Source organism: Polistes fuscatus, unplaced genomic scaffold, assembly GCF_010416935.1.
Source record: "Polistes fuscatus isolate 324 unplaced genomic scaffold, CU_Pfus_HIC Scaffold11, whole genome shotgun sequence".
Lineage (NCBI taxonomy): Eukaryota > Metazoa > Arthropoda > Insecta > Hymenoptera > Vespidae > Polistes > Polistes fuscatus.
Window position 1 is genome coordinate 1,129,613 of NW_025113009.1, and position 12,530 is coordinate 1,142,142.

Genomic DNA, 12,530 nt, shown 5'->3' on the forward strand with positions numbered 1-12,530 from the left:
AAAGAGAAATAATAAATGAGAAAGAAAGAGAGAGAGAGAGAATTGCAGATAATTTATTTCTTTCAAAGAGTTATAAGAAATAAATTTGATGGTGAATTTTTGAGAGGATAGCAATCCTCTTCTCAGTTTGGTTGGTTGGACCACTCACCGTGTGTCGGATGCGAGCAATCTCGCGTCTCGTTGTCAGTGACGTAATTGTAGTCGGTGAATCGCCACTGTCGCTGGAGGCGGCGTTGCATAAAACGTATATACGTAATATCCACGACCGGTTTTTCGTATTTTAGAAAATAAATCGAGAAGTACGTCTTTCTTTATACTTATCTCTCTCTCTCTCTCTCTCTCTTTTTTTTTCTTTCTTTCTCTTTTACTCTCCTTAAATCTCTCGAAAATAAGAAGATGATTTATTCGTCGATGGAATTAAAATTGTCCCAAAACGCGGCCAATTCTTTCAACCTTTTATTATTCTCTCTCATTCGTTCCTTCCGAACGATCGTTTAACGCCAATGTTATATAAATTGAATCGACTTATAATCCTAGAAGAGTAAAAAACATTTTCAACATCGGATTATTCTGATCCATCCGATCCTATCGATCAGATCAGATCCGATTCGATCGATCGATGGATAGATGAAAATAAAAAAATGTGGAAGATCGTCTCTACGTCTGTTACGTAAAATTAGAAGATGATATATTATTTATATTGGAAGATATCAAAATTCAATAGGTTATTCGTAACTTAATAAATAATAAATTTAATTTAATAAACTATATTCTCGTACCGTATTAAATATTCGAATTAAACAGGGAGAGAAATCTATTTTTAGTCGATATTTTGGGAATAATTTGATAGTAGATACACGTATTAATATAATACACACATACACACGCGTGCACGCGTATACACATATGCATACATATATGCATACACGTACATACATATATTCATAATTATTATCTATTTATCTATCTATCTATCTATCTATCTATCGTCGAGAAAATCGGAGCACGAAGAACTTACGGTTTTCTCTTTCTCTCTTGTTATACCGGTGAAGAAAAGAAGCGTGCAGATCTGCAGAGACTGAAACCCGTTTCGCGGTAGGAACCTTGTACGAGAGTTGCATACCGAAAGCGTGGGACCAGTGACCCGTGGTGCAAAGCACGAACACCATCTAGAATACCCGGACTCCTCGCATCTTTTGCTTTACGAGCTCTCAGATTTTCTCTCTCTTTCTCTCCTCTAATATCGTTTGATATTACATGTATCATAATTACATCTACGCGTTATACAAATTTACACGGTGTCTCGTCGTTTGAAAAAATTTACCATTTCCAACAAAAAAAAAAGAACAAGCTTTTCATATCTCGTAATTTCAATTTGAAGAAGTAACCCACCTCTGTTAAATTTCGTTACAAACGAGTGGAGGAGGAGGAGGGAGGACGGGGTGGTAAGGGAGAAGTTTAGAATCGATATTGATGAAATTTTATAAATTCCACCCCCTTTTTTTCTCCCATCCCACAGTGTAATACCTTTGAAATTCTAAATGCCACCTTCTTCTTCTTCTTCTTTTTCTTTTTCTTCTACCTTGTAATATAATATCATTTTAAAGGTAACATACATACACATATTACACATATACACATGATATATACATTTCTATGTATTTCTATGTAATATAATATATACAATAGGCAAGCTTGGCATCGATGTGTAAAAGAAGGAAGGAGAGAACGGGGGGGGTGGGTACACGAGGGCGTAATTATACGAACGTAGTTCTGATCTACGCTGTGAAACAAGTAAGGAGAGTTTGTGTTAGCTAGTTAATGCTAGCGACACAACACCGACAGATTTGTGCTCCATATAGGAAACCCGATTCGCCTACGAACACAATCTTACATGATAATTACCGTTCGCTTTCACTCGCTTGGGTTACACTTATTAGTATTTCTTTATTTCTTTCTCTCTCTCTCTCTCTCTCTCTCTCTCACACTCTTTCGGTTTCTATCCACCATTATCAGTGAAAAAGTTTTTCCCTGATAATTCGACCGTTCGTTAACGAGGATCGAATGGAAAATTGAAAAAAAGGGGAAACGAGCAAATATTTTCAATTATTATTTCGTGTTAACGACTGTGATTTAAATCAAAGATAGGATCGAATAAATCATTATCGTTGATCATCCAATGCGAATGATCTAAAGGAAGGAACTCGTACTCGTTGGATAATTCGCTCAGTTTTTTTTGGGGGATAAAATTCTAAGAAGAATAAGAAGAAGAAGAAAAAGAAGAAGAAAAAGAAGAAAAAGGTGAAAAGGAAGAGGAAGTAGAAGGATAAAAAGAAGAAAGGCGAGGAAAAACCGGCAAACTGGATGCCACAGACGGTGCCTCCCCTCCTCCACCCCCGCCTGACATTACTGTCACCCAGGATGATCGGTGAGAATCACTTTTTTCGAATTTATATTTCTGTATTTTTATAATAACTTTGTTTTTCTTTTTCTTTTACTTTTTTTTATTTTCTTTTTATTTTTTTCTTTCCGTTCGATCAAAACGCGTATACGTTTTCTTTTTTTTTTTACACGTGTGTATATTAAATATATACCAGACGAAGAATTTCTCTTCGTTGAATCTAGGAAGGTTAAAAAAAAAAAATAAAAAAAAAGAAAGAAGAAAAAGAAGGAGGAGGAGAGTTTACCAAAGCGAAAGTTTTTTAGAGTAGAAGAGATAAAAGTTTATCCGCGTGGTAAGCGCCTTTCCGAAGGATCCTTGTGTGGAGAGTACATCTACTACGTGTAAATATGTTTGTATATACATTTATACACACACACACACACACATATATATTTACACGTATGTAGAAAAGACCAGCTTTATTCTGGATAGCAAGCTCACGTACTTACTTACACATATCGTACCCTTTTGTCCGGTCAAAACGAAATGCAACGATCGTTGACACAGTCCAATCTCGACTACATAAAGCTAACGATCAATAGCAGAGTTTTCGGACAGGTATTGTTATCTGTTGGTCATCACGCGTGCGTCCGTGCGTGCGTGCGTGTGTGTATGCATGCACGTGACACGTAACTGTCAATATCACGGATCACGTTTTATAAACTTCCTGGTAAACAAAACGTGTATTGTGTTGAGATGAATGTTTCCAAAGTTTTCCAAAGTAAATTGTTCGCGTCATCCAAAAAATGCTCGTTCATTTTTTCGTACAAACAATTTATCGATAGATAATTATTAAATTTGACGATTAATTCCGTTAACAGTCATTTTAATAAATTTCATTATCGAGTGATCATACAATTGTCGTAATTTCAAATAATTTTTACATTATTTTAGATGATTTTGATTAAACGAAGATTATAATATCTCGGTGCGATGAATTTAATTATTAAAGTTATCGAATTAATTAGCTATATCGAATATTTATTTCGTTTTTTTTTTCTTTTCTTTTCTTTTCTTTTCTTTTTTTTATCGTAAATATTTTTCGAACGTACGATTAAAAACGTCGTACGAACGTGAGATCGTTTTACGTTTTAAACGCGAAACGGATCATCGATTTCCTACCCTCTCTCTCTCTCTCTCTTTCTCTCCCATTCGACTAACGAGCGAGTTTTCGTTTTATCCGTTTCTTCCGGCTTTGCTTGAAAAAAAAAAAAAAAAAAAAGAAATAAACGAACTATCGTTGAAACGTGGGTGGTACAAATCTATATAGCACGAATTAGTTAAGTATCAACGAGTCATCACTATCGACGACGTTTCATCTACAGAATCGATTAATTTCCTTTTCACCGACGTTGCTGACGTTCACAAACGACAATTTTCTTTTTTTAAGATATTTTTTTGTTATACGGATCGACGTTAGATCGTTTATTTCTTTTTTTTTTGTGTCACAAATACTCATTTTATCAAAAAAATGTCTATCATCGTAATAGTTTTAATCGATTTTCACGAAAGTGCGCTAATTCGAACGTCGAACATATGGATTCGACCTTGAACTTTCTAAATACTAATTCCGTACATAGAATAGTCGATCTCACCCTTGGCATACTTTATTTTTTATACGAAGTCTTGTGGTGGGGTGGAAGGGAGGAGAAAGAAAAAAAAGAAAAAATAATAAGAAAATAATAATGTCGATAAACAGTGTGTAATAAACAGTACGTAATAGATTGAAATTTTATTTTGTAGAAAAAATAATTTCTTTCTCTATAATACAGAACAGATAGAAAGAAAGAGAGAGAGAGAGAGAGTTCAGATCGTAGATAAATGCTATTTGGTACGATCTCATTTTTCAAATTTCATTAATAAGCGGGGGGATTGGTATTTTCGCGTTAATCAATCGAACAAAATGTATATTAGGACATTTTAATACGACCACTCGTGATTTCCAATGATTGCATTATCGACAAAAAAAAAAAGAAAAAAACAGGAAAAAAAAAAGGAAAAAAAAACGGTAGAAATTCAGTGGCCCTTGGTATCGTCTAATAATAGGATCTGCATTATTGGTTGGCACGTATATACACACACGTATAACCCATAGACACGAATTACCATGCGAATACGAGGAGGGTTGTCGAAAGACCCTTGTTTGTCGACAGCGCGTGCACTTCCGCACCCTACCAACCTCTAACTAAATTAAATGCTCCGCATCCTATTCCATCGGGGGGATGGGGGTTGGTGGTTGGGGGTTAGCGGGGAGAGAAGGGCTCAAACGAGAATCGAACCCTGTTACAAGCGTTTCTTCTTATACCCTACTCGTTTTAACTTTCCAAATTATTCCTTCGCTCTCGACTTGCTCAAAACCTTGGAAAATTTCTACGCCTACTAATCGTTAACGAAGATATATATTTTATTTATTCTTTATCCGATATCATCGATCGTATATTTTTTGATCGATCATAAAATGTTCGATGGAAATAAGAAATAATTGTGAGAGAAAGAGACACAATGAGGGGGAAGATTTGTATTATTTTTTAATAGAGAACTCGTAGCTTAAAATCGTAGATTAAAAAATAATGTAAAAGTATCGAACTTTTCTAAATTCATTCATTTAATATATTAATTAATAAAATATATATATATTATATATATATATTTTCTTTTTTTAAATCTTATAGAATAAATTATTTCCACACACTCGTGAAATTATCGATAGATAAAATACATATAAATATACAATCTTATTAAGTAGAAAATGAATGATCGATCACGTTACGCGCGAGGTAAAAATAATCTTTATATTTGTCGTAACGCAAAATTAAAATTAAAAAAAAGGAAAAATAAGGAAAAATTTCTTATAATTATAATTAAAATGACAAATTTGTTTATTCACACACAAGTAATTATCATACATAACACGTATACTATATCAGGTGTCTAATTAAAAATTGTAAATAGTGTTAAGGAAGAATATATACTCGTAAGGTTATTGTTGAAGAGAGATGATCGAATGGACAACTTTAGAAAGGTGCATCTCGGTCAACATTTCGTCCCAGCTAGCGGACGAGGTGTACGTTTCTCGCATACGACTAAAACCCGTCGTACCAGCCAAGGCTATCGAGGTGCATTCCGTAGTCGGCGCGATCTTGAGGGAAGGATTTCTTCTAAGGCTCTAATTTTCGAGTTCCAATCGGTTTACCATGAACCTCTCTAAGTTCCTGGTAATTTAACATCGAGTTACAATTTATATACGATTTTATATTTCCTACTCGTTCTATCTCATCAAGAATATACTTTTATTAGAACCCCCTATACGCCATACGAATCATTATTGCAATCTTCGCGAAACTGTATCTGTAAATCCGTTAGAAAACCATCAAACGTTTCCCTTTCTCGAATAAACTCGTTAAATATTCTTCAAATGTTTCGAATTTGTTTTTTATTGTTTAACAAAACGAGTAGTAATACGTGATTAATACATTAATCATTTTTTTTATTCCAACGCATAGGAAAGTCAACATGTTTTTTTTTTTCTTTTGATACAACTAATTAAACGATCATGAAGAATATTAGAATATTTAAATCTTATCAGAAGAAAATCTCATATATATATATAAATCCTTTCATTTACTTTTCATTTCATTTCTTTTCTTTTCTTTTATTTCTTTCATGTAGAAAATAGAAAAAAGTAAGATCACTGGATATCAGAACTTCCGTGAACCATTGCCAAGAAACTTGGATAGGATCCGCGTAATTCAAGGTCAAGGGTGATTCTTTCCCACGTATATAGAAAAGTAGGAACTCGCTTTCAACGAACGACTTTCTACGAATATGAAATACATATTATCTTGTGTCGTTTGATATACGAAACAAAAAAAAGATTCTTTTATTTTTCTCTTTCTATATTTCTATATCTTTGTAATTAATATCACTCGATAGATTAGAAGTTTCTTTCAAACTACATATATTAATCGCGGAACGATTAATCATTCAGAAAATTTTGACGTTGCAAATACGGTTAACGTAATTTAAAACGTTGCCGTATATATACACACGTAATTATAGTGGCTTTAATTTCTCGTAATTAGGTTCGGTGGAAATGAGCGGTTTTGCAGTTTGTCATACACATTTGTAACATCATTTATATATACGTATAATAATGTGAGTTTGTATGCGTGTAACGTTTAAACACGATGACACATTACATCGTTCTTTCGCGATTCAATATTTTTCTTTGGTTATCTTCTTCGTACCAACGTTACGGTGTGTAGAACGTATGTTATATTATTCTCTATTTATATTTCCCCCATTTTTCTTTCATTCTCTATTTCTTTTCATAGCAGTGTTTATAAAAAAAAAAAGAAAGAAAGAAAGAAAGAAATTCTTCGGTAAAAGTTTCTCGATATTTTCATTTCCCAGGGAATCGTAGAATTTATTTAATCGAAAAGGATCGTTCGTTGGAACCAAAAAAAAAAAACTTTGGAAATATCGCGAATATATCCTGTGTCGAAAAAAAAAAAATACGAGATTGGTTAGTTCGAACAATTATTCGCGTTTATCAATATATTACCTAATCTTATTCCGAACGTTTAATAATAGTTGAAAAAAATTAAAATCAAATAAATGGATGCTAATAATTGCATAACAACGTAAGAAATAAAACCGAGAAATTAGATTCGTCAAATTGAAATCCTTTGAAACGTTTTGGATTATAAATTTTTATTTGTCGTTGACAAAACGAAATTATTTTCCGAACTAATATTTCATCTCTCTCTCTCTTGTTTTCTTTCTTTTTCTATGGGTATTGTAGGAGTAGAGACACGTGCCAGGATTAGCGTAAGCACAATTCGATTTTGCCGCTTCAATGAAAGGACATGAGAGGAGAACAAAAAAAAATTATGCGTGGAAATGAGAAAGAGAGAGAGAGAGAGAGAGAGAGATGACGGTTAAAAGAGAAATAAAAGAGAGAACAAACAAACATTCCTAGAGAAAGGACTGTCTCGTTTGTCCTCGTTGTTTCCGGACACGATCGTACGGTTTTTATGTGGGTGCTTATACTACTTATTACCTTCTTTTGTACCCTTTCAAGGGGTTGGTGCCAGAAGGCCCTTGGTCTCGTCAAATTCGATGAAATGTTTACGCTATTCTGTTGTGGAAGGGAAGGAAAGGGATGGGGGAATGGATGGAGGGTGAGAGGGAAAGGAAGGGGAGTATTCGAGAACCCTCTTTTTTTCGTAACTCCGAAATCTTTTGTTTCTCCTCTTGGCACGTACGCTTATTAACCCGGTAAATATTTGTTATATTTCTCGAAGGATATGGTTAAGAGGAAATTTAACATTAGTCGGAAGAAAATATTTGTCCGTTGCGTTCTTTATTCTTTTCTCTCTCTCTCTCTCTCTCTATTCATCTTTTAGAATATTTAACGAGCCACGTGATATGCGCGATTTAATAAAAAATAAAAAAATGTTATATAATTTATAGCTAAATATTTTTCTATATTATATCGTTGTTTCTCTAAACTACTTATTACTGTATATAGAATTACCATTATCATTCTTTGTATAGTAATTTTAATTAATGTAGATCGAGTTACTTTGTTTTATTAGAACACATTTGAGTATTCGAAAATATTACGTGCATTTTAGGCAATTATTATATTGTGTATAACGATCGATCGATTATCAAAGATATCATGATCGATATTATGCATATATATAAATAAATAAAAATAAAAATAAAAATAAAAATAAAAATATCAAATTAATGAAATATTATTTGAAAAAGTAAGGCCATTTATTACTCGACCCTTGGCCCATATCTTTCAACGCCTTTGAATCATCGCGCTCTGCAACGTTATCGAATTAAGAGGCCGTGAATTTCTCTTTAAGGTCACCCGGTTAATGGCGGCATAAAACTCGACGTTTCTCGAGGGCTAAGACCTCTTTCTCTCAACTTTATTTCTTTATCTTTCTTTCTTCCTTCCTTTCTTTCTTTCTTTCTTTTGACAAAATCGATAAGAACATTGCCGTTGTCATCAAGAAGCACGGAATTGCACTTTCTTCATTTTAGTTTTTTCTTTCTCGTTTTTTTTTCTTTCTTTTTTTACAAACGACTCGAATTTTTTTATGGGACTAGAGTGCCCGCACATTTTTTCCGCTTATTTTGCCTTTTATCCCACGCACTCTTTTCTTCTTCTTCTTTTTTTTTTTTGTATCAAGCCAAATTCAACGATTCAACACCGGAAAACAGGCTCGGGGAAAAGTTTTCTCAACGGTTGAAACTGAAAAAGTTTTTTAATATACGCGACCAGGATATCACTTCAAAGCTCGATATTTCCCTCTCTATTTTCCATCTCTTTCTCTCTCTCTCTTTCTCTCTCTTTCCCATTTTTTTTATCATTTTATATATCTCCATCTTGATTTGTACATTTTGTGCTTTCTTCCGTACATTTTCGTCATCCTTCGAGATCCTTTTACTCTTCCTCCTCCTCCTCCTCCTCCTCCTCCTTCTCTTCTTCTTCTTCTTCTTCTTCGTCTTATATTCCTTCCCGTCTAAAAGTCTTTCAAAGGCCTCGAAATGGCAAACTTGGTAACTCGTTCGTGAATCGTTAAGCGCTCGAAGTTCGGTAAATTTTTGAAAGGAACCTTTTAACGAGGTCCCTTTTACCCCGTGACGCTAATGACCGTTAAAAGGTAGGAAGAAATGAAGGAAGGAAGTCATAAGAAAAAGAAGCGTGGAAAGAAAGGAAAATTAATAAGAATGACGGTTGGGGTGGGGGGGGGGGACGTGCGTTTATTTCCAACGTCGAATTTTAATTTGATTCCGTCCCCCTCCCATTCATAGAATTAATTATTCCTTTATTTATACTTTTACGTAACGTAAAACTAAGTTTCACTCGATCTGCTTTCATCTATTTCTTTCTTACTCTCTAATAGTGTAGTGCAACACATACACACACACATAAGCACTTGCATAGATATATATTTGTGTACTATGTATTTCCTGAGATCATTAGAGAACGGTGAAAGCTTAGAATTTCGTGTGTGAGATAGCTCGTTTCGTATCGTTCTCGTATATAATAGTATACATGGTATCTATATGGTATACTATTTAATTATAACTCTTAACTATAAATCAACGAATTCAAATGAATATCTTATTTCGTAATTTGACTCGATATAATAAATTTATCAAATTTTCATTGATATAAACGTAAAAAAAGAGAGTTGTTCATCTCGTAAGATTTAAAAGGAGGGGGGGGGGAAATAGAGATGCTTATGCGTTAGTAATAGTTACCTAGGAGATATAGTTTTAGCATCACGCAGGCGCGTTTAAAATCCGTATAAAGGGCGTAGTACTACTTAGCTCGGATATATACGGGTAACGAAGTTTACGAGAACTCGTAAGTTCTCGAAGACCGACCTCCTAGTTTCTCGGTAACTCTCGTGGCTTCCATCTTTTTTTTTCTCTCTCTCTCTCTCTCTCTCGCACATCTCTAGCAACACAACGACAGCATTGTGCACGATACAAAGCAAAAGTGCAGCGAGGTGCAGCGGAACGGCCGATTGGTTACGGCGCTCTATCGTTGAGGTTTTATAGTGCATGCGTTTTATATCTCGCTTGCTCTCTGCATTTACCTACATATACACATACACATAGATATACATACACATAGATATACATACACATATATATATATATTATTGCAATAATATATATTTATTATTATTTATTATTTTTATTTATTTATTATTGCAATAATATATATATATATATTATTATATTAAAGTAAAATATTATATTATATATATTATTATTAGCAAAGTTTTATTATATGATATTGCAATATATCATTGCAATATATATTATTATTATTTATTATTTTTATTTATTTATTATTGCAATAATATATATATTATTATATTAAAGTAAAATATTATATTATATCATATTATTATATTAGCAAAGTTTTATTATATGATATTGCAATATATCATTGCAATATATATTATATATAATAATTATAAATATATAAAGATATGTAAGTAGTATTCAGCATCGTATAAGTATAAACACGGGCGAACGCTTATATAGGTAGATGCATAAATGCATGCATGCATACGTGTTGAGAGGAACGGAACGCGTATGCGAATAACGTTTACGTGGAGATACGCGTGCAAGGAAAGCCAACCGGCACCTATCTCGTCGCACAATCGTGCAGTCGACTTTTACCTACTAACGTTGAAGTCCGCAGAGTCTCGCAGTTGAGAAACAGAGCCCGGTCTTGCTTGCATTACCATCAAGAAGCAAGCGTGCGTCGTCCTAAGTGTCACGCTTCTCTCTTTCTTTCTCTTTTTTTTTTCTCTATACTTTTTTCCTTTTCTTTTTTTATATATCTATAAATGTATCTATCTATCTATCTATCTATCTTCCTTTCTCTCGTTGAAAGTTCGATCGCCTTTCATCGTACCTTCCTTCTCTTTCTTTCTTTCTTTCTTGGTATTTTTCACGGACAACGAATAGGATTCCTTTAGTTGGCCGCGTAAGGTTATACGAGAACACGATTTAACTCGAGGAAAGTAGGATGGATGAACTAATACACGTAGCATTTATATACATGTATATGTATATGTATTTATTCGTTGTGTAAATAAGTACATATATGTACGCGTACACACGTATTTACCAGCTGTGCACCTGTGTGTCTCGGAAATACGTGCAAGGCGAGTCTCGGGACTGCCACCATTGGTAGGAGTCAGTCGGTAGGCCTAATTTTATTCACCGTTAAGTCCCTCGTATCGTATCCATCTCTTTTTTTCTTCTCTCTCTCTCTCTCTCTCTTTCTTCATATGTGTTTATTAGCTGGTTTCCACTCGACGTTATATTCTTCTCGCGCGAAAATCGTTCTCGCTTTAACACGAGCTCCATCCTACCTGTCTGCTGCTACTTCGTGCGAAAAATCTCATAAATGAGGGAGGGAAAGAGTGAGAGAGAGGGATTAGGAGAGGGGTGAGAACGAGAGATTGTAAAACGTCGATTAACTTTTTCATCGATAGTTTATTAACGCTTCGTCGAGATTTTCTCGCTCGGTCGGTAAGATTTACACGTTCAGAGTGGTCCAAACAAAGTGTTACGAGTATTCTTTTCACCGAGATCATTAATATTATCTAGTAGGAATTTTTGTTTTTTTTCTTTAATTAAACATAGTATACGAATGTCAGATTTTGAATATTATATTAAAGGAGGAAGCGAAAGTTTTGCATTTTTTTTTCTTTTTTCTCTTTTACATCATTTCGAAAGTAATCTAAGAATGATAAAGATTTATGTACCGTTTCAATATGACGATTGATTAGGGAAAGTTTTTCAAAAATGTTTGTTTCATTTTATTACATATAATCGTCGATATTTATTTTATTCGATTATTATATAAATAAAGTAAAAAGAAACGTCTCATATTTTAACGAACATTAATTTCAGTGAATATTATCTATGAAATTGTGTTATTTTATCTAAAAGAAAAAAAAACTGGTGTGTGTACTTATGTACGCACGTAAGAAGTTATACTTCTTTGCCGTACCAAAACGAACATAACCTCAATAACCTGAAAAATAACTTAACAAAAAAAAATTTATTATTATTATTATTAATTTAAATTTATTATCGATATATTATATATATTAGAAAGAATAATAAAATATCATAATATAGATATCAGTCCACACTAAATATAAGGGAGACATATTAAATTACTTTATGCGTCAACGGCCATGGCGCTGTGATAGCATTGGTTCCCGCTCGATCATTTAAGTCAAGCAGCGCTGATTACGATTTAGTATTTGGATGGGTGACCCGCTTGAGAAAAAAAGGGGAAGAAAAGAAAAGAAGACAACTTCATGCCGTATACTTGAAATCGCTTTGCCGCGCGTCGTAAATACCGACAAACTTCATGGTGTCGTTTTTTCAGACGCTCGGAACAAAATCACTCCCCATTACAATGTCCCCAACGCGCCAAAAGAAGTATAACTTCAATAACTTCAAAAAATCAACGTTTGGAATATTTCGTGATCAATAAAGTATAAGTAGATATTCTTCT

The 12,530-nt window shown here is 33.7% G+C and overlaps 1 protein-coding gene across 3 annotated transcripts in view; it reads left to right on the forward strand.

Moving 5' to 3' along the window:
- The window catches only part of LOC122526461 (rap guanine nucleotide exchange factor 2-like), a 133,225-nt gene that overhangs the window by 38,489 nt on the left and 82,206 nt on the right, over positions 1 to 12,530 (forward strand). The window contains exon 1 of one of the 3 annotated variants that reach the window (XM_043649878.1): positions 2,017 to 2,428. The exons of the other annotated variants lie outside the window; for them this stretch is intronic. The gene's annotated coding sequence lies outside the window, so the exon portion shown is untranslated. Of the gene's footprint in view, positions 1 to 2,016; positions 2,429 to 12,530 lie in introns of those variants that run through there. 3 annotated transcript variants of the gene reach the window in all.